Below are 22,002 nucleotides of genomic sequence, written 5' to 3' on the forward strand. Positions count from 1 at the left end.
AATAGTTTGTGCCAGAACCAAAGGATGAATTTTCATATGACTAACTGTTCTCTGAGTTATGTCTTCAGTGAAAGTTAGATTTTGCTAAGTCTTGAGTTTCCTATCACAGTTACTCAAAACACTTAACGATATTACTCTGGAGACTGGTTTCATTTTATTCAATGAAACCATATTGAAAACTATATTAGACTATGTTTTAAATGGTGAACAATCACTGTGTTAAATGTATTTTAATTACAAAGTAGTTCTATAAACGTGATCCCTGAGTGTGATGTTGCCATGATGCTTCTATGTCCACGTTCAATGTTTCTTCTGCAATAAGGCCCAGCAAGGCTTCAGGGAACAGACATTTGGGTTGACACTTTAAAAAGTGGAGGTTTTCGCAGCTGAATGGAGAAGTGGATCCGATCAGTGAAAGAACGTGTAGGAAGTTGATTAGGTGGGAAGGGTGTTTCGGCCACCGCACCTGTCATAGGCCAGACGGGGGAGGGTCTTGGCAGCCCTGCTAAGGGATTTAGACTTTATTTGTGGACAAAGAGAGGATAAAGGAAGATTGTGCAAGAGAAGTAATGCGGACAGGACATCAGAGCAGCAGGGCTATGGACCTATGAGGGTGTTTCTGCAAACTATTTGTTGTATTGTCCAGAACTGGAAAAGTCTGGGCGTGTGGGAACCAAGCGGAACGTGCTATGAGAATAACACCCGCTCTGAGTTTTCATGCTTAGTTATTTAGAATACGTTTCCACATAATATAAAGTTAAATCCTTAGAGTATCTTACCACTGAGAAAACAAAGGACCAGAGAAGTTTAAAACACAAGAGGCAGCAGAGTTAGTAAGTGGTTGCTCTGGTGTTAGAATACCGGCCTGTGAATCAGAGCCCATAATTCTACTCAGTAGTTCGTTTCTCCTGCTAGATAATTGTTGTTACAGTGGGTGACAGAGCTCTAAACCCTACAGGGCACTTGCACTTGATTTGATGGCAGAATGTGGAAGCAAAGTTGGAGAGAGCTTATAGCTGAAGACAGTTCTGAATGACCCCATTTAGAACTTAACTGGTAAGTAGCAATCTAACTCTCTTTTAAGCTTAGCTGGTTAGAGCTTGAGGTGTGTGTGCGTCTGTGCAACGTACACACACGTCCGTCTGTAGACAGAACCTACACATTTTTTTAGTTTCATAAAGTAAGGTATTCTGCCTTGGCTTTCCTCAAGCCGATAATCCTAAAGGGCCAACTTTTAATAATGAAATAACTGTGTATGTAAGGAAATGGGGAGCCATACTTTTCTAAAATCGTTTTCAAGATCATTTTCCATCGTTTCAGTTTCTAGTTCAAAACATGTTGACACTTGTGGAATTTACTCTTATTGGTTTTAAAAATATTGGGGGGGGGACATTCAATTTTCCTAGATGTCATACCTATTATATCAGTTTGCTAAGTGTTGCTGTAACAAAGTACCACTCACTGGGTGGTTTAACAACAGAAATTGATTTTCTCACAGTTCTGGAGGCTAGAAGCCCAAGATCGAGGTTTGGCCGGGTTGTTCCTTCCGAGGGCTGTGAGGGAGAATCTGTTCAAGGCCTCTCTTGGGTTTGCAGGTGGCTGTCTTCCAAGTCCATTCTCATCGTCTCCCCTCTATGTGTGTCTGTCTCTGTGACCAAATCGCACCTTTTTATAAGCACACCAGGCGCACTGCATCAGAGCCCACCCTAGTGAGCTCATTTTCATTGGATTAGTTCTTAAAGACCCCTGTCTCCAGGTCAGGTCACGCTCCGAGGAAGGGGGTTAGGAAGGACTTCAACGCAAAGCTGGGGAACACAATTCAACCCAAAATACCTACGCTACAGACGAATATGTTAGTATAGTAATTATTTATAATGGATTGTGGAGATAATTTTAACTCCATAAATGGAACTTTGTTTGACACATACATGCTGCCTGGAAATTTCTTACCCCTGGTCTCCGTCCTAACATTCAGATCTCAATCACAGTTTCTTCTCAGAGTAAACTTTTCACATGCCCGTCTCCATCTAAGATCTTTGCTTTTCGTAGCTCTTTACCTGCCTGGAATGGGCTGGTTTGTTCCTGTGATTTGTCTGTCTCTCCCCAGTAGGAAGGACGCCCCTTCCCAGCAGGGCTGCTTTCTGTCTCACTCACTACTCTGTTCCCAGGGGAGAGGACTGTGCCCGGCACAGAATGGCCTCTCAAATAATAACTGTCGAATAATCACATACAACTTTAAAGTTTTTCACTTTAATCTGGATCGAGGGCATTAGACGTACAATCATGAAGCCCTACTATGTGTCTCTGAAAAACCAGGATGAATAACGCATGGCCCTCATCCCCCCCGCAGAGGCTGTGTTTTTTTCTGCTACTCTCTGCCATCATTCTATCGGGTCAGACACTTTCTGTGTACTGTATCATTTCCTGTCCAGAGTTGTAGAAAGGTAAATGAGTCCCGATTTTGCAAATTTAGAAATCAAATACATACACATAAATACATCTATCAAACTCATTTTAAAGACTAAGAAACTAAGAATCTACCATTACTATGACTTGCCTAATTCGTGACCATACTAAGCCTAAAACTTAGTTTTCAGAAGATTAAGGTACATGCAAAAAAGAGAGAAAAAAAAAAGGGATGCCAGAACTTTTATGTTTATATTTTAGTATCTGCCTACTTCATGATGCAGTTTTTGTCTCTCGCCACACCTGCTGATGGAAAAGTAAAGGCCCGGTGCACCTTCTGTCTCCAAAACAATAGTGTGTTTTCTCTGTGGACGTGGGGACTCCTGGGTCTACGGTCAGGCAACCGCCGCCTGCCTTCTCACAGGCTGGCCTACGGCATCCACTTCTCAGCACATCCTGAACTGGCTTGTGTGTCAGCCCCAGGAAGTGTAGCCTTGTGCATAAAAATTGAGAAAAAAAAAATGAAGCTCTGTTTGACACTTGCAATTTGGGAGAATGATAAACGATCTGATCAGAAATAAATTGAGGGTTAGTAACAGCATGTTCTAATATCAGCTCTGCTACTGACTTGCTGTGACTTTGAGTCAATCACTGAATTCTGTGATTTCCCCATGTGTAAAGTACAGAACGAAATGATATCCGAGGCCCCTTCTAGCTCTAAAATTCAGTTTATATTTCAAATGGAAAATATCTGCCTGAAGGCATTAACACATTGTTTACAGTTTTCCAATAAACAGCTTTTCAATAAATAAACTGTCTAAGGCAGTTTGAATAATAGTCCCTTTCTCTCCCCGTCTGTTCCTTTCCTTCTCTCTCCCATTTCCTCCTTTGGGATGAATGATAATATGAAGTATACACTTATCATCCTATCTGTTTGCACTGACTTCTGACTTCATGGGTCACATAACTCAAAATCGTTCTCTGCATACCCCATTTTCTCACCTGAATTAAGGTGCACTTTCACTGGCGGACTGTGGATATAGGCAACAGAAGCAGCTGTCACCCCCCTGCAGAGGGATCCTCTGCAGTGGTCTTATCTGCATGGAGCAGCTGGCTGGTGAAAGCTGTGCGTTGCGTTGATTGATCTTCGACATATTTTGAAGTGCGTTTATACCTGTCAGCGAGTTTTATAACATCTCCCTTGCATTTTACATCAATAGCATTAAGTAGAGCTCATGGTGTTCACCTGCCATCTGAAATAGCAGATGGCATTTTACTTCTATTTTCTTTACTAACAGTTATTAGCCAGGCTTTAGTACCCATCATAAGTACCAGCTAATACATTACAGTGGGTCATTGGCAGTTATTTAGAGCGTATACCATCACAGCAATTTGCCAGAACTTTGTCTTTAAAATGACAACCTCGGGCTTCCCTGGTGGCGCAGCGGTTGAGAGTCCGCCTGCCGCTGCAGGGGGTGCGGGTTCGTGCCCCGGTCCGGGAGGATCCCACATGCCGCGGAGCGGCTGGGCCCGTGAGCCATGGCCGCTGAGCCTGCGCGTCCGGAGCCTGTGCTCCGCAACGGGAGAGGCCGCAACAGTGAGAGGCCCGCGTACCGCAAAAAAAAAAAAAAAAAAAAAAAAGACAACCTCATAATTCCCTCTGATATAAAATGCAAAAAAGACACCTTCTATAAATCCCTCCCAACCTGTTAACTCAGTGCTTTAAAATGGTTTGCAAGATGTTGAGAAAGTGTATCAACTGTCTTGCTTTCCTCTTTGAAGCTAAACTGTCCTTACTGAAATCAGGGCTGTGGAATTAAATTGCTGTTGTTTCTCTAAACAATAAAGCCCCTCACAATAGCAAGCCATTTCTGAAGTCACAGGAGAGTAAGCACATTTAATAGCTTAGGTACCAAGAATGTCTAACAAGCACTTTATGGTTTGAATTACTTCTCTAAATGCAGTAGATATTTACTGACTTTCCATTTACATTCTTCTTTATGCAGATAATAATTTATGTCACCACAAAAACTAGTACTTAATGGCATTATTATGACTAATTACTAAAAAAAATATTATTTAAAACATTGTACGATCACATCATAATTTTAAGAAACTGATATCCTGTGACTGAGAAGCTAATTCAACGTTAGTTTGTTGTTATAAATCTTAGTTTACTGGCTTTTGTTTAATCCTCTAGGAATTATCCTCTAAATTCTACGAATATATTCAGTTCAGTGTATTTTCATTCAGTTCAAAACGTTTCTTTTATTTCCCTTGAGACTTCCTCTTGGACCTAAGGATTATTTGGAAGTATATTTTTTCGTCCTCAGGTGCTTGGAACTTTTCCTATCTTTCTGTTATTGATTTCTAGTTCAATTCCACTGCGGCCAAGGAACACATTCTATGTGACTTCAATTGTTTTAAATTTATGTAGGTTTGTTTACTGAGCCAGCGTATGGTCTATCTTGGTAAACGTGCCACCAGCACTTGAAAAGAATTCATGTCTTTTGCCAAATTTGGGAACTACTTAACCATTATTTTTTAACTACTTTTTCAGTCTTGCTTTCTTTCTCAGCTCCACCCAGGACTCTGAGGGCACATATTTTAGATTTTCTCTTATAATCACATACGTCCCTGTTAATCTATGCATCTTTTCCAGTCCATTTCTCTCTTTTTTACACATTAGGTGATACATATTCTATCTTCAAGGTCACTGATTTTCTTCTTTCTCTTTTTTCCATTCTATTATTGACCCCATCCAATGAGTTTTTCATTTCAATTATGATATTTCATAGTTCTAAAATTTCCATTTGGTTCTTTGTATCTTCTTTTTCTTTCCTGAAACTTTCTTTCTTTCTTTTTTTTTTTCATTTGTGCTTGTAATGTTGAAGCATTTTTATTGTGGCTTCTTTAAATCCCTTATCGGATAATTCTAGTGTCTGTATCATTTTGGTGTGTGGAGTCTGTTGGTTGAATTTTCTCATTTAAATTGGGTTTTTCTTAGTTCTTGGCATGATCGGTGACTTTCAACTAGACCAGGGTGTGCTGGGTATTATAAACACTCTGGGGCTTATTTTAATCTTCTCTTTGGGCTGACCTCCCCTTACACCCCTCAGACAGGAGGAGGGTGCATCACCTCCTTGCCGCCAGGTGGGGTTGGAGGTCCAGGTTCCCTACTCAATCTCTCTTGACACTGGGAAGGGGCATAGTGCTGCTGCTTGCTCTGGTTCCCTATTTGCCCCTCCGTGGCTTGGAGGGGCAGGAGTGCCTTGTTACTGCTCCCCAGTTGGTCTCTGCTGACATTGATGGGGTAGAAGAGTTGGCCTCATTACTGCCAGGCAGTTGTCCAGTGATGATAGAACCCAACAGGCAAGAAGGGGGACATCTCATTACTGGTGGTGGGGCTGGAAGTCCAGGCTCTCCAGGCGACCTTGCCCCACCAGGATGACACTGTCCAGTGGGGAGCCTGGAGCCTGGTAAGATCAGGAATCTAAGCTCCCTCCTCCCTTTGATGGCAGTGGTGGGATGGAACTGAGTGTTTTCCTGTGGTATTTGCTGGAGTAGAGAGATTATTGTCTAAAATATTCTGTTTTCCCAGGATGCCCCTTTCTATGTCTTTTAGCCAGAGAGAGCAGCCTTTTGTCAGGGTTTTTTTTTTGTCTGTGCTCATTCATGTTTCTGGGTTCCTGGTAGAGTTATTCAACTCTAAGTCTGGGCTGAATGAGACAAAATAAAACCCAGGAATGCCATCAATTCCCTTCTTGAGTTTCATTTAGTTGCCTTCTTCTTTCCACCTTTAAGAATCCTCTTATGTTTGCTTTACATGTAATGTTCAGAGTTTTATTGGTGCCTAGCAGGAAGAAAAGGGGGGGAAAAGTACCTCTCCTCCATCTTTACCAAAACAGGAGTGCTCTATATGATTCATTAAAAAGTATGTCTACAAGGTATGGCATCCCATTAACTTATTAGAAAGATAAAGTGTCCTATCCATTGACAATTCAAAAAAACATCATGGAGCCACCCTCCCATAGCCAGCAGTGGAGAAGGGTGATGAAGCCCTTCAGAGCCTGGGTTTCATTGCTGCTAAGAGATAGCAAGGGTTTAGAGGAATTAAGTCACAGAGGGAATGAGCTGGGGACCTGTTACATGTAGAATAATAAGCTCATATCACCCCTGCAAATACTCACTCTAATCTTTCATACACGACCGATGTAAGATTTAAAAGTGTGCATAGAAGGTAATTCTTTTTTGACCAAGACATGATCATGATTATGACATTGTGACCATTTCCTGCTTGTCTCTGAAAATGCTTCGAGTAACTTCAACTATCAGCACCAAACAAAAATTGTATCTCTACCTATGACCCATCCAAATTTCACAGTCGCTCCGAGTCACGCTCCGTTGTGCTTTTCTCGTTGAGATAATGATTTAATGCATGTTGTTTCATACTTTAAAGCAGAAATATACAATTTGTTTACCACAAAAATTTGAGCTCACTTCCTTTACTGAAGAAGGTATAATATAATTTGGAATCTTCAACATTGAAGTAGCTAGCAGCAATGTTATTTTATACTAGAGGAAAGTTGGTTCCATACAAAGTAAGTGAATATTTAGCTTTTGTTCCTTATCATTCAATAGCTATTATCTAGAGACATGTGGTTCACTTTGCTGCCTGTTGCTTCTTTTTGTCACTGTTTATAAAGGCATTTCAGTGGGCAGAATTGACAACTGAAGAAGGCTTTCAAAGAAATGTTACCCTATTTACCTGACTTGAAAGACATTTGGTAAGTAAAATCATAAAACCTTTTATCTTTCAGAGCTGAGGGGCTCTTATGGGATCCAAGCTCTTTCTCTAAGATAAGGTAGATTGTCAGTTCCTATTTTTATAGTCACTTCCTGAGATTAGTTCAAAAAGTTAGCAGTAAAAAGAAAAGTTTATTAAATTCAAGGTATTTAAGTGATTGTCATATAGTTTATAATTTGATCTCTGAGCCCATCTAGACATGATGAATACTCATACGAAAGCTGTAAAAAACTCAGATATGGCAACGAGCTACATTTAGGTTTGAGAGCAGAGTTTCTTTCCATAACAGAAAGAGTTTGCCTTGGGAGTGATACAGACTTGATTCTGAATTTCTAGTCACAGATGTTTAATTTCAGTTCTCTTACTAAACTTTCATCAAGTTTGTTGCTTCTCCTGCAAAATGGGGGGTGAGGGATTATTCATTTTACATATTTGAGTGATGAGAAATAACCTTCTTTTGGGGAAGAGTATTTCAAAACCCTACTCCCCCCCTCCACTCCTCTGCCCCCCACATAGTCTTGTTCAACATTGAATGGAAACAAATGTAAAGGGAACAGTATTTCAAATGAACAACTTCCTACCCTGTACAAGATTCATTTTACTCAGTTAAAAGAATATCATAGCTGTTATCCTGCAGCTGCTGCCCCATGCCCTCGGCCAAGTAAAGCAGCCTCCGGAAGTTAAACTAAGATCTGATAGGCTGAGTCTTGCTGCCGGAGTAAACAGTGTATTCTGCATTTCCAGAATAGTGATGGATCTAATCTTGTATCTTCAGTGAAGTATAGAGGTTATAAATATCCAGGCATGTAGAGCATCTCTTTCCTAAACTTTTGGTCAGCATCAATAATAACTGGAAGCTCCTCCAGCCTTTTTAATTGTTAGAATCACTCCCCAGTTTTACTTAAAATTATGTATAAGCGGCAGGAAAATATTTCTCTAATGATGAAATGACTTGAAATTGATTTTCCAAAAACTCTCAAAGCTGAGAGAGTGGAAAGTATCACTGAACATCTCCAGGAAAATCTTTAAAAAACCATTGCCTGTTGTGTTTTCTAGATTCTTGAGAAAGTATAAGAGAGACCTCTACTGGAGAGAATAAGACATACCTTGTTATCAGATGAGTTCTCTGTTTCAAAGAAATAAAACAATTTCCATTGCCCTAAGATTTTATACCATATTCTTTAGAGATCAACATGTTACCATAGTTATAAAGATTCATTTATAAAAATGTGTGGACACCATATGGTCAGTTGTCAGAAGAAGGCTAAGTTTGATTCCAAAGCAGAATACAGGGCTTCCCTGGTGGCGCAGTGGTTGAGAGTCCACCTGCCGATGCAGGGGACACCGGTTCGTGCCCCGGTCCGACAAGATCCCACTTGCCGCGGAGCAGCTGGGCCCGTGAGCCATGGCCGCTGAGCCTGCGCATCCGGAGCCTGTGCTCCGCAACGGGAGAGGCCACAACAGTGAGAGGCCCGCGTACCGCAAAAAAAAAAAAAAAAAAAAAAAAGCAGAATACAGAAACCACTTAGCTAAATCCAACAAGGATACACAACTAACGACTGAATGGTCCATAGCAGAACAAGATGTGAGTTTTGGTCCTGCTCCCGCATTCACTAGAGTAGCTGGGGATGAATAATTCTAAGTGATTGAAAGTCACATAAAACTTACTGGAGCTCAGCTGCACCAATGACACAGCAAGTCCTACTCAGTATAAAGAAATTTGGAATCATTCCTCATTTAGCTTAACCTGGACATTTGCTGAGGACACTATTAATCTCGAGGACCCCGCATTCTAGCAAGTTCTGGCTGCAATTTCGTTAGCTTTGGAAACTGTAACAGAATACCATAGACTGGGGGCTTGATCACAATTTTGGAGACTGGGAAGTCGAAGATCAAGCTTCCAGCTGATTCAGTCCCTGGTGAGGACGGATGCCCTTCCTGGTTTTCAGGCAGAGAGCTTTCTCGCTGCATCCTCATACAGTGGTGAGAAAATACCTGTATCTCTTCCTTCCTTATAAGGACATTAATCCCATCATGATGGCCTCACCCTCATGACTTGATCTAACCATAATTACCTCCCAAAGATTCTACCTCCAAATACTATCACATTGGGGGTTAGGATTTCACTCTGTGAGTGTGGGTAGGGAAACAAACATTAGGGCCATAGTATTCAGACGTTACCCCCATTGTTTGCTGTCATCAACTCATGCTGACAAAACTTGTTCATGTATATACTGAACTTAAATCTTTAGAGCCAGAACAAATGCCTTTTAGACCGACATCTCTGGGACTGTGCTAACAGATCCTATTTTCTGGATTTTTAAAGTAGAAATTATGTAAAGACTGAGGAAGATGATAATCTTAGGGGAATAAAGCATGTTCTTTCTTTAAAGTCATTGGCCTCACCTAAAGTAGTTTCATTCATTTTTAATTAAAACTTTTATTAAGATAATTGTAGAGTACATGAAATCAGAAGAAATGATACAATCTCTTGAATAATTTGCCTGGCTTCCCAAATGTAATTTTACAAAACTATATAGAATGTCACAATCAGGATATGGACATTTACTTAGTGAACCAATGTTATTCAGATTTTCCCAATTATACCTGTATGTATACAAGTATACGTACACTCATTACATCTGCCCAAATTTATTAGAGGTAGTTTCATAAATCTATCATTTCTGACACCAAATAAAGCCATCATAGAGGATGTATAAGTCAAGTTGCCATTTTCAAACATTCATTAATGCTTATTCATTAATTCATTCATCTTGCCAAAGGACAAATACTGCATGATTCTGCTTATATGAAATAAATAAAACAGAAACAGAGTAGAAGGGTGGTCGTCAGGGACTCGGGGGAGGGAAAGCTGGGGAGTTGTTTTTCAATAGGTATAAAGTTTCAGTTATTGATACACCAAATGAATAAGTTCCAGAGCTTGGCTGTACAACACTGTGCCTGTACCTGTAGTTAAAAACACTGAATTGTGCACTTAAACATTTGCCAAGGAAGCAGATCGCATGTTAAGTTACCACTTGGTGGTGATGATAGTTTCATGGGGATATGCATATGTCCAAACTCATTAAATTAATATAAACCTTAGGTATGGGCCATTTTAATAAACCATTTTAACCTTAGTAAAACAATAAAAACATGATACTGGTTAAGATCGTTAAAAACAGAAGCATAAAGGAGGCTTTAGGTGTTTGGAATACTAAGTAGTCAACAAGGAATACAACTAATTTAAATAAAATGTATTTCCTTCTCTGAAAATTTCACTGGAATGCTTGACGATAAAATGATACGAGTGTTATGTTAAAAACATGAAGATCTGAGATATTATCCTACTTGCAAGTCAGTAAATTATCTTGGGATAGATAGTTATAAATAAATAGATAGAAAGATAGGATAGATAGATAGATAGATGATAGATAGGTAGATAACAGAGTAGTGCGCTTTCAGTTGGATGTCTCTGTGGAGGAAAAATGATTCTAGACCCCTGACTTGTCCTTGCCTTTTTCCTCTCATTTATTAATAACTTGAAAATTATATTGTGAGTCTGTTTACCTATTTCTCCTATAACTCAAAGCTGAGTACGAGAGAAGATACGTAGCATAACTGAATACGAAGGCAAATGTACTCAACAACTTTGAACAATAGGGTGAATTTTAAAACATTAAATTTAACAGCCACAAAATAACATTCAGATTTTGGTGTAAAATGTTAATTGTTTGAGGAGAAGCCAGGAGGAAATGTAACTCCAAAACGGTGCATGTTGCAAAAGTGGCGCGTAACCCCTGCGTGTGACAGTGGTTTGCTGTGGCTCCAGGATCATCTGCTACGTCTTAGACTAAATTAATTGAAGAACAGAATCTGGAAAGAGAACAGTAACGAAAATGTTGATATACTCCGTCCTAGCCACATGGCGTCTGGAACATATTGGGATAGATAAGCTGAGGCCATTCAGAAGGCTAATTATCAGGGTGAAACTAAATCCTGTGCAGTGTGAAGAAAATTTGAAAGGATGGTAGGTGTTTAGCCTGAAGGACAGAAGTCTCAGGAACACAGTGCCTCATCGATAAGGATTCTGATTATTTTGTATGTGAATAGGAATAGAAATTATGGAATATAGAGGCTGAATTATTCAAGTTTAAAATAGAGAGGTATTTTCTGAAAATGTTGTCCAAAGGAAAGGTAATTTTTTCCCTTGGAAGATACCATTTATTCAATAAATGTTTACTAAATGTCTGCTATCAAATAAAATTTCCCATAAATTGCTGTATCATATCACTTTTCAATAAATCTAATGCAGGATGAATTTTTGAACAGTTTTAAGGCAGACCTCTGTTTGACCAAGAGCACAAGTGAATAATAAAAGCGACCATTTGTTGAGGTTGAGTGTCTGCTCTCTGTGGGTGCCTTTCTAATTGCTCTACATGTATTTACTCAATTACCCTTCACGACAACCCTATCATCGGTGTGTGTTTCCACTTCGTGCTGGTTCTCCTGTCTCCACACCACCTTCGGTAGCTCTTTATCCACTTTAAAAAGAAAGGTTTGCCTTAGAATTATTGCTTGCATTGGATGTAATGCATCTGTGCCTTAACTATCAACATGTCACAATATTGGTGTAGATCCTGAGAAAATGAGTGGCCTTAATGACTACGGGGCAAATTATTTTACCACTAAAATGAGTCCTAGTTATATGTTTTAAAAATATAGAAGGAGGACTGCTAAAGAATATTTTTAAAGATAAGATAATAGCTCTCATACAATGAAAAATGAATGCATGTCAAAGATTTTAAAAAGTAAACAGTTAAAACTGGCTCAAAAGATAATTCAAAAATAGACATATATAGACAATCAGAGATGCTGAAATTAATGGCTAATTGTTGCAAAACTTGTCAGTATCCTATGTAATGAGTAGATTCATCTCTTCCATGGAATAGAAATCAGTTAACTTAAATTTATATTAAATTTATATAAGCATGTATTTGTCACTTTGAATAAATCAAAACAAAGCTCCTTTATGAGAGTTAAAAATTTAATTTTTTAACACTGTATATGGAAAAACATCTTACGTCCCCGCAATTCCCCATGTATGGCCACGTAGATGCATAAAGAGAGGATAGCTTTAGTTCTACAGCTGCGGCCACAGGTGAGAAGTAAACACAGAAGAGCAAAAATAAAAAGTACAGTTCAAATCTCAGAGATATTCTCCTTCCCAGTGGTCTCTGAACTCTTACATGATTTGAGGTCAAAATAACAAATAGACAGAAAAACTAAGAAACTGGATTCTTTGTCATCTTACTTAGAATAGATTTCTATCATCCATTTACAGATTATCTTCAAATGGTCCAGCATAAAACCAAATCGCCCATCATTGTGGCTACCAAGAGAAAAAAAACCATTGGTCACATGCAAACCAGAAACAATCAAACAAACCAAACACATTACATTTAAAAAAAAAAAAAAACCTACAGAAACAGACATTCAGATCTACTGCTCGTTAGAAATCACTCTGGGGCCAAGATGCGCCAGGCTTCACCTGCCTGCGACGTGGCCTCCAGGAACGCCCGTTACCCCTCCTCTGGTGACGCAATCTACCCAGCTCTGACGGAGAATCCACCGGGCGTCTCCAGACTTATTAGAAGCTAACTTTTAAGAAAGTAAAATTGTGACTCTCACACAAATATAAAATAAACACACCCCCAAGATTATTTAACTCATTGATTAGTGACAAGACCAATAAGATGGGAAAACCATGTCAAAGAACAATCCAAAAGTAGACACACACGTATAAACAATCAGGAATGTGGAAATGAATTTGCTAATTGATACAAAACTACTCATCATCCACAGGGCATAAACTGTTGGGGACCATCTTTCCCAAAAAGTGGATATTAATTGAATCTCTACCTAATAAAATGCATTTGAATATCTATGAAAAATAATCATTAGCATTACTATCAGTTATTTACGACTTAAGGAATTATAAAATAGATCAACTGAAAAACAAAAGGATCAGATAAGCCGTGAGGTCCACTAGACATTCCATGATTTCATGAAAAGGACACAAAGTAATCTTTTTTTTCATTTTGAAGTCTTCTAAGTTTTTTCCTGACATAATTTAATCAAATTGTCATAGGGTAGAGAATTAAAAATGATTTTATACCATAGATCACTCCATGATATTTGGAAGATATCTTGAAAGGGGTTCAAAGAAATAAATGACATTGTTAAAGCTCATTCCATTCCTGTCTTTCTGAGACAAGTTTTTAAACAATCTGTAAAAACAATAAAATAGAAATAAAATTGTGCTCAGCCCTACCTCATTCTAGCAAGAGATAGTATTAATACACAGATAAATAAAATATTTGAAAATAAAAAGACCTCATCTATCTCACTGAGATTCATTTCCAATGAAAGTTTGCTTTTTATGTCTAATAATGAATAAGACATAGCCTTTGAAAAAATGTATATTATGATGAAAAATCATAGATACCTCTTAAGATATATGAGAGTGTCCATGATGCCAAAAAGAAAAGTAACAAGGAATAAAAGAACAACAACAACAGAACAATGACGGTCGTAGGTTTCAGTGGTTGTGGCTTCATGGGGCCACGTGGCCTGTGAGTGGTGGCAGGTAGCTGCCAGCCCACAGGTCAGCAAGCTCAGAAGAAGGAGGGGGTTCGATAACCTTGTGCAGGTTCATGGAAGATATGCACCCATCAGCCCCAAAGAGTCTTTAAATCTCTTTCTCCCTAAGATCCTGTGAGTGGGTCTGCCTCTCTCTCTCTATGTGTCATACTTAGAGTAGATTTTGTTAACACTTAGTGTGTTTTTCCAAGATTTCCAAGAACACTTTCCCAAGATTACTGTGGTAGCTTAGAGTCTTCCCCCTCGGTACGCCATTCTCCATCTTCATCCCAGTACATTCTCCAAAACGCAGCCAGAATACTTTTTTTTTTTTTTTTTTCCGGTACGCGGGCCTCTCACCGCTGTGGCTTCTCCCGTTGCGGAGCACAGGCTCCGGACGCGCAGGCTCAGCGGCCATGGCTCACGGGCCCAGCCGCTCTGAAGAATACTTTTTTAATGGTTGTCTAGTAGCTCCTTCCCCTTCTTTTGATTCCCAGGGCTCTTGGCATTAAATCCGCCAGCTCCCCTCTGCCTATGTCTGTAACCAGAAATCTCTCGCATCATTCCGTCTGTCTCTCTCCCTCCCACTTCCCTCCAGCTCACTCCCTTCCTCTCAGTACCCTAAACCATCACACTGACTTCTCCCCTGACCTGTGGTCAAGCTTATTCTCCTCCTGCCCCACCCCCCCACTTCCTATTCAGCTCCTTCTCATCAAATGTCAGATCAAATGCGTCCGCCTCAGGGAATTCTTCCCTGACTAGCCAGACTCGATCAGGTTCCCAATTTCACCTTCCCATCACACCCTACATTGACCTTCACTTCATTTATCCATGTTTGTCATAATAAATCCCACAGTTGCGGGATTACTTGATTAACTTCAGTCTCTCTCACTAAACTGTAAATTCCATGAAGACTGGAACCATACGCATGTGCACACCATGCTATACCAGCATCTACTTCAGTGTTTAGAATACTTTAACCTTTCAACGTTTTATAAAATACAACGAATGAATATTTTATCAGAACAATCTACGTAGAGGAGGAAAGGGTAGAAAGCTTAGAAATATTTGAAGTGTAGAGTTTGTTCCAAGCTTTACTTCCAACAGATAATTCGATGGTAGAAATCTGACCCACAGAAGCAGAATAAAAAGAATGGACGTCCTGTACTCAGCTACTAGTTCAAGTTAAGATTTTGGTGACTTACTTTCCTCTTCAGATTTCCTGTTTCCTCATTTGTAAAATCACTATTAGATTGGCTCTGAATGATACCTTCAAGTTCTGCAGTTCGGTGAAATAAGGGGTGGAAACTTTAATTTTAAACAGTTGTGTAGCATATTCAAACTGATGTAAACAGTGACGATTTGTAGCGGGTAGGGATAGAGAAGTCCTAGAAACCGGCTGCCTATGAGGACAAATGAGTCAGGGCAGAAAAACAAGAAACAGAGAACACAGAGAAAGTAGCAAAGATTTTGAAGACGTGATACCTGTTTTTCATTAAAAAAAATTCAAAGCAGGTGAGGTAGGGCCCAAATCAGGCAAATGGCCCAAAGCGGCTTCCATAAGTATAAACAAAAGCAAACACGATAAAACAAAAAACAAGCCAATATATAGAAATTCAACTTACAAATAGTTGCTATAACAATCGTACCCGGAAAGTGATTTATCTTTTTCTCTTTGTTCTGGTAGGATATTTTAGAGTTTAGATAGTACACTGTGAAATAATTTTAAATTCTATTGTCTTAAAAGATATATATATATATATATATATATATATATACACATACATATATAAATGTATACATAACAGATAAGAGGTCATAGTGACCCCAGTAAATGACGTATCCCTTTCTTCTTATCCATGTCTAAAGTAATTCTAACTGCCTCCGCAGTGGTATGAGAATGACATGTCACCAATTACTTAGGACAGCACCCTAAGGGGAAGTATGGTCTTCGGGGGAAGGGAGTAGCTAGAATATTTGTCATGTAACCTCAAGCTCCTTTTGGCAATGTAACTTTATGCAATTTCACATTAGATAGATCTGCCCTAATGAGTCAAGAAATATTTCCTTTAGTACATTTTTCAATTAATTTTAGGCATAGCTTCAGATAAAGTTTTGAAGCCACTAGTTGGTCCACAGGGACATTTTACCGATGAAGAGATATCCTCCCTCCCTCTGCCAACACCCTCCCTTCATCCATATAATAAGGAAGCAGCTGTTTCAAAGATTGAGAACTTTCAAGGTGGAACTTAGTCTTACTGGAGTCTAGGAGAAGTTGTTTAATATCTTTGCAGAAACTGAGACAGCACTGTCCTCTTTAGTGTATGTCAAAGAAGAAAGTAATAAGCGGAAATGTTTGACATCACCCTGTCTGATTGAAGGGAACATGGCCAGCTGATGGCTGAAAGTCCACTGTCCCCTCCAGCTTCTTGATTCTATAAATTCCTTAAGCAAAAAATGGGTTTTCTATGTCAACTTGGGGGGTGATCAAATCGTGTGTGTACCCTGTATGCATTCTGCTTTTGCACTTTTTTTTTTTTTTTTTTTGCAGTACACGTGCCTCTCCCATTGCGGAGCACAGGCTCCAGACGCGCAGGCTCAGCGGCCATGGCTCACGGGCCCAGCCGCTCCGCGGCATGTGGGATCTTCCCAGACCGGGGCATGAACCGGCGTTCCCCGCATCGGCAGGCAGACTCCCAACCACTGCGCCCCCAGGGAAGCCCTGCTTTTGCACTTTTGCAGATGAGTTATACGAGACTTCTGTGATGTAGCCTAGTAAGAAGTACCTTAATATTTATCAACTAAGCACCAATAATCATTGCTTGGTTATGAAAACGTTATCAAAGCATATTAACGTCACCTTCCCTTTGGGATATCTTGTCATGTAAAATGCTCCCAATTTCTGTGCAGCCTCTTAATAAAAGCATAGACTATAGAGAATGGATAAAGGAAATCGATAGCCAAAGCAAAGGGGACTTGGCTAATTTGGTCATTTCTTACTACTTGGAAGGGGCAGGTGAAAACCGCTCATCGGGGAGCAGATAAAACCAAGAATTGAGGCCCCAGAGGGGTCAAAGAGAACTGGACCATGGAAAACGAGAGAGAGAGAAAGGGAAGGAGAAGAGAGATCTCAACAGGAATTGGAGGAGTTAACTAGAGACGAAGTGTTTCTATATAAATGTTTACTACCTTAGTAGTTAGCCAGATGATACATGTTTGTATCTTCGTGTAAGTCTTGCTATAGAACAAAAAATTTGAAAAGACTCACATAGGATGGTACATTTAAGAGGAAAGCAAGGAAAAGTTTCTCCAAAATTTTATTTTCTGTCTTTGAAAAAAGGAATTGAAAGTATGCCTTAATCCCAACCAATAATTTTTTAGAGAGATAGTTTTAGAAAGTAAGTTAGTCTTCATAACCCTTCAAAAGTCCACTGTCTTCACTTCTGTCAGGGCATCAAACTTTTAAATGTTCATGTGTCACAAAGGGCATTATGGAGAAAGAGAACGACAACCTGCAAAATGGGAAACGCTATTTGAAAATTGTATATCTGATAAAGTCTAAGTATCCTAGAGAACTTTTTGCAACTCAGCAACAAAGGAAAATCTGACTGAGACATGGAAAAGGATTTGAATAGAGAATTCCCCAAAGAAGGTGCACAAATTGTTAACAAGCAAATGAAAATGTGTTTTCAGTGGCATTTGTAATTGTTTACTGCAGCATTTTTATGATGGGCATTTTAAAATCTTTCCCAGATAATTCCAATACGTGTATCATCTTGGTGTTAACATCTATGGCGTCTCATTTCTCACGCAAATTGTGATTCTCCTGGTTCTTGGCCTGATGAGTGATTTTCTAATTTATCCTAGAAAGTTTTGATGCTGTATTATGAGGCTCCGAATCTTATGTCATTCTCCTTTTCATCCAGGGGTAGCAGCAGCCCGGGGGCTGTGCTGATGCGCAGGTTCCTCCCGGGCTTTCATGGTATCACCCCAGCAAATCGAATCATTCTGCCTGCATGGTGGATGGAAATTCAGCTTCACCCTTGGCCCATCTGGAACCTCCCCTTTGAAAATGGAGCGCCGATTAGCACCAGCTCAGTGCCTCTGAGTCGGGTGCGAGCTCAGCTTCCCATTAGGCCACCTGACACCCCGGGAGATGAAAAGGGGAGAGCAAATTGTCCACCAGCCCTGCCCCTGACCACCTCGTCCCCCCCTGCCCCCAGTGGTGCTGGTTGGCTTGAGGCTCAGCTCTCCACTAGGTCCCCCCTCCAACCCCTGCAGGGCATGGGGTCCTGGGGTGCTGAGTCTCCCTGCTTCACCCGCCTTGTCCAGTCTCATTGATGGTGGTGGGGGTGAGAGGAGCCTCAGTTCACTGTTGGACCCCATCTCTCTATCTCTCTGGGGAATCAGATCACCACCTGCTTCTTCCAGAAGCTGAAGGACCAGCTCCCCACTCAGCCCCCAGTAAAAGCCAGCAGGACCCTGCGAAGCCCTCCTAGGTACAAGAGCCCCTCCGTATCTCCTGTTTCTTCTTTTCAGCAAAAGGCTTTAGTCTCCTAGGCCTTCCCTGAGTTTCAACGAGCAGGCTCCAGCCCTTAATAGGACAATAGAGTCACAGGCCTCCGGCTTCCTCCTGAGGGATGTGGGCAACAGCCTGGTACATGTCTTTGAGCTGTTCTGCAGAATCTAACACTCCACCCAGCTGGAGGAGGGTGACTATGTGCTGACCACAAGCATGTAGACCCCAGACTGGTTGGAACCAGAAGGTTGAGATTCCAGAAACATCACCCTATTACCTCACCACCAACCAATCAGAAGAAAGTCACACATCCTGCAGCCCTCACCCCAAATTGAAAACTCTTCCCCGCAAAACAATCGGGGAGTTCGGGTCTTTTGAGCGTGAGCTGCCCGTTCTCCTTGCTTGGCCCTGAATAAACATTTCTCTGCTCCAGACTCCGCCGATTCAGTTTGTTCACCTTACTGTGCGTCAGGCCCACGAACTTGGGTCCACAACGGTCCTGTTCAGTGAGGCACTCAGGGTGCTGGTACCCGTTTCTGTGGGCAGGTTGGTCATGGGGGGATCCACTCTCTTCTCTGCCCCACTAAACCTCAACGGAGGAGAAATGGGGCTTTTCTATTGCTGTCTGGCTGGAATGGGGTAGATATTGCTTAAAAGATTTTCTGTTCTTAGATCACTCTTTTCTCGATCCTTTAGCTAAGGGAATAATCTTTTTTAGGATGTTTGTCTGTCTCTGTTGGCCATTCTGGGTGTATAGTGCCCTGTCTGGGGTATATGGGAGGCAATACAGAAACACAGGGAACTCACCCTCTCTGTTCCTCAAGTCCCAAGGTCCCTACCCATTCTGCCTTCTTTTTTTCTACTTTCAGAGTCTCCTTGTTCCTGTTGGTTTTCTTATGAACAGAATTATTTTAGTTGCAAAAGAGAGGAACCGGGAGGAATGTGGCAGCTCTATCTTTGCCAGAAATGATCAATATGCCTTGAAATAAAATTATGCTCAAATTTTCTGCCCAACTATTGAAAATTAAGTGCACATTTAACAAGTAAAATCCAGTATCAAAAAGGCAGAAACTGACTTGATAAAATGATGTATGGAATAACGTGAGTTATTTATACGGCTCATAAAAACATCATGGAATGTATTTACTTTGAAAGCAGTGATGAGATCTCTTCAAAAGCTGAAAAGCCCCACATCTGTGCTTTCTGGTTTCTGTTCACTTACTGGAAACCCTGTCTTTGAGCCAAATCTTTAAGTGTATCTCTCTTTGAGGCTGAGTGGCTGTCAAACTGAGAAGATGCAAGGATGTCTGCTAAGGGGAAAAGGAAAACAAAAATGAGAAAACAAACAAAAAAACAGAGATTAAAACCTTTGGATGCAATGAGACATCTGGGCCGCAGGGCACTGTCCTTGCAGGGAGAATTCCTAGTGACTTCTGAGGACATGAGGGATAGGAAAGTTGCCGTTTGGGAACCTCCAAATGTGTCAGGGTAAACACAGCTATCGAATGAGAAGCCACTTGGCACTCTGAGGAACCAGAGACACAAATATTATTGGGCCTATGGTACGAGTTTGGCTACTTAACTACAACATAGACTCTTCCTTGTGACTGTGTGTGTTTTCTCATAGCCTTTTAATAATTTCTTTTTTCCTTCTATTTAAATCAGTCACCATCTATTTCTGTTGCTTGCAACCAAAGATACTGACAGATAAACCATCCCAAACATGTTCTCCAAACTTGGACAAAAATTCTTTCAGGGCTTTTTTTGATGATATTCTAATTGATAGATGTCTATTTTTATTTACCATGTATGAGAGAGATAAGAAATAACTGGTACCATGTTGAGGGAAGAACCTAAGAGATTAGAGTTTCCAGGGAATAGATTTGAAAGTAGTCATTCTTGAGCCAGTCTGCTAAGATTGGTAAACTTGGATCTGCAAGAGGAGGGTGCTCTAAATTATCAATAAGGTTGAATCCTGGATTAGGGACACACAGCCAGTTCTGCTTTTTGGCCTCTCCATATTGCCATCCCTTGCTTAATTGATAAATTTTATTCCAAAATCACATTTGATGAGCTTTGCTTTGTCTCATAAATATTCTCTCTTAAAGGCAATTTTCTCACTGCATGTTCTTCTGGTGTGAACTCATTTCTGGATTTGGAATGAGCTAAATTCAATTACATTGTGAGTGAGTTTTTTGGCAGAATATGTTTTGATGAAGAAAAGACATTCTACTTTTCCTATAATTTTCTATTTCAAAGCTAAATTTATTTTTGCTTTTGAGATATGATTATACAGGGGTGATTCACAAAGAAATGAAGAGAGGACACTGTTTCTTCCCTTCCTTCTTTCCGCCCCTTCCTTTGCTTTCTATGTGCTAAACTGGACACTTGACTATATATATATAGTCAAGTGCATGTATTTATATACATATATAAAAATATATATATATGAAGTTGACATGATAGTTTCTTCAAATAATATGTTAAACAACATATACCTTTTAAATTTATTTATTATTATTCTGTTTTTTTGCGGTACGCGGGTCTCTCACTGTTGTGGCCTCTCCCGTTGCGGAGCACAGGATCCGGACGCGCAGGCCCAGCGGCCATGGCTCACGGGCCCAGCCGCTCCGCGGCATGTGGGATCTTCCCGGACCGGGGCACGAACCCGTGTCCCCTGCATCGGCAGGCGGACTCTCAACCACTGTGCCACCAGGGAAGCCCCATAAACCTTTTTAAAAAAAAAAAAAAAACCTTCAGCTGCTATCAGAGCTCTAGTTTGGTGGTATTGTAATTAAGACCTATTATTATGGAGAGAAACTTGTGTCAAGATTTGACACTAATTTTTGAGATTCACGGTTCCCTAGGTTTGCAGTCTCACGTTTCTTTGCTTCTCTGTGAATGCGCGCTCACCGTGCACACCTGAACCACACTGGTGTACCTGACACAAGACTTCTCTCATGAGCTTTGTTTCATGCGTGTGTTGTCTGTGCCTCAAAAGTAACAGGCATGGCTTTCCCCATATTGTCAATCAACCACGCATCACTGGCAAACTGAGGAGAATGAGGTCACATGGGGCCTCCGGTCTGGTTCAAACTTGCCCTTCTTAATGTGACATGTGAAGTATGGGTTTTGTATGCCCTTTCTCTCTGTAAGTGCTTACGGGGGACTGATGTAATCTTCTGCTTGGCTGGGTAGGAACTAGCAAAGCAGGACTCCTTGTCTCACCATGTCAGCCTCTTCAGTTCAAAATTTGGAGATGGCCGCTGACATACTTCTGCTTTTTTTGCTCAAGGTAAAAACAATTTCGCAATCTTCAACCAAAAGTATAGATCTGTCAAGTGTATTGCAGATTCAGACTTTTAAGTGAAAATTATTATCTTCATTAAATTGCTGGAAGTATAAATTATTTATAAAAGTCTAAAACGAGTTGCAGCTGTGGAAACAAAAAAGTATTATTTCTTCCAAATGACTAACCAGTAATAGAAAACCCAGGGATTTACTAGAATCCTTTGACAGGTGAGTGGTGGTAATACCGGAGGGCTGCCACCAGAGGGAGCTAGTGAATTTCACATGAAGTATTTCCCAAGTAGAAAAGAAGGGAAACTTTCTGTAAAAACAGAGGTTC

This window comes from Stenella coeruleoalba, assembly GCF_951394435.1.
Source record: "Stenella coeruleoalba genome assembly, chromosome: 14".
In the NCBI taxonomy this organism is placed as follows: Eukaryota; Metazoa; Chordata; class Mammalia; order Artiodactyla; family Delphinidae; genus Stenella; species Stenella coeruleoalba.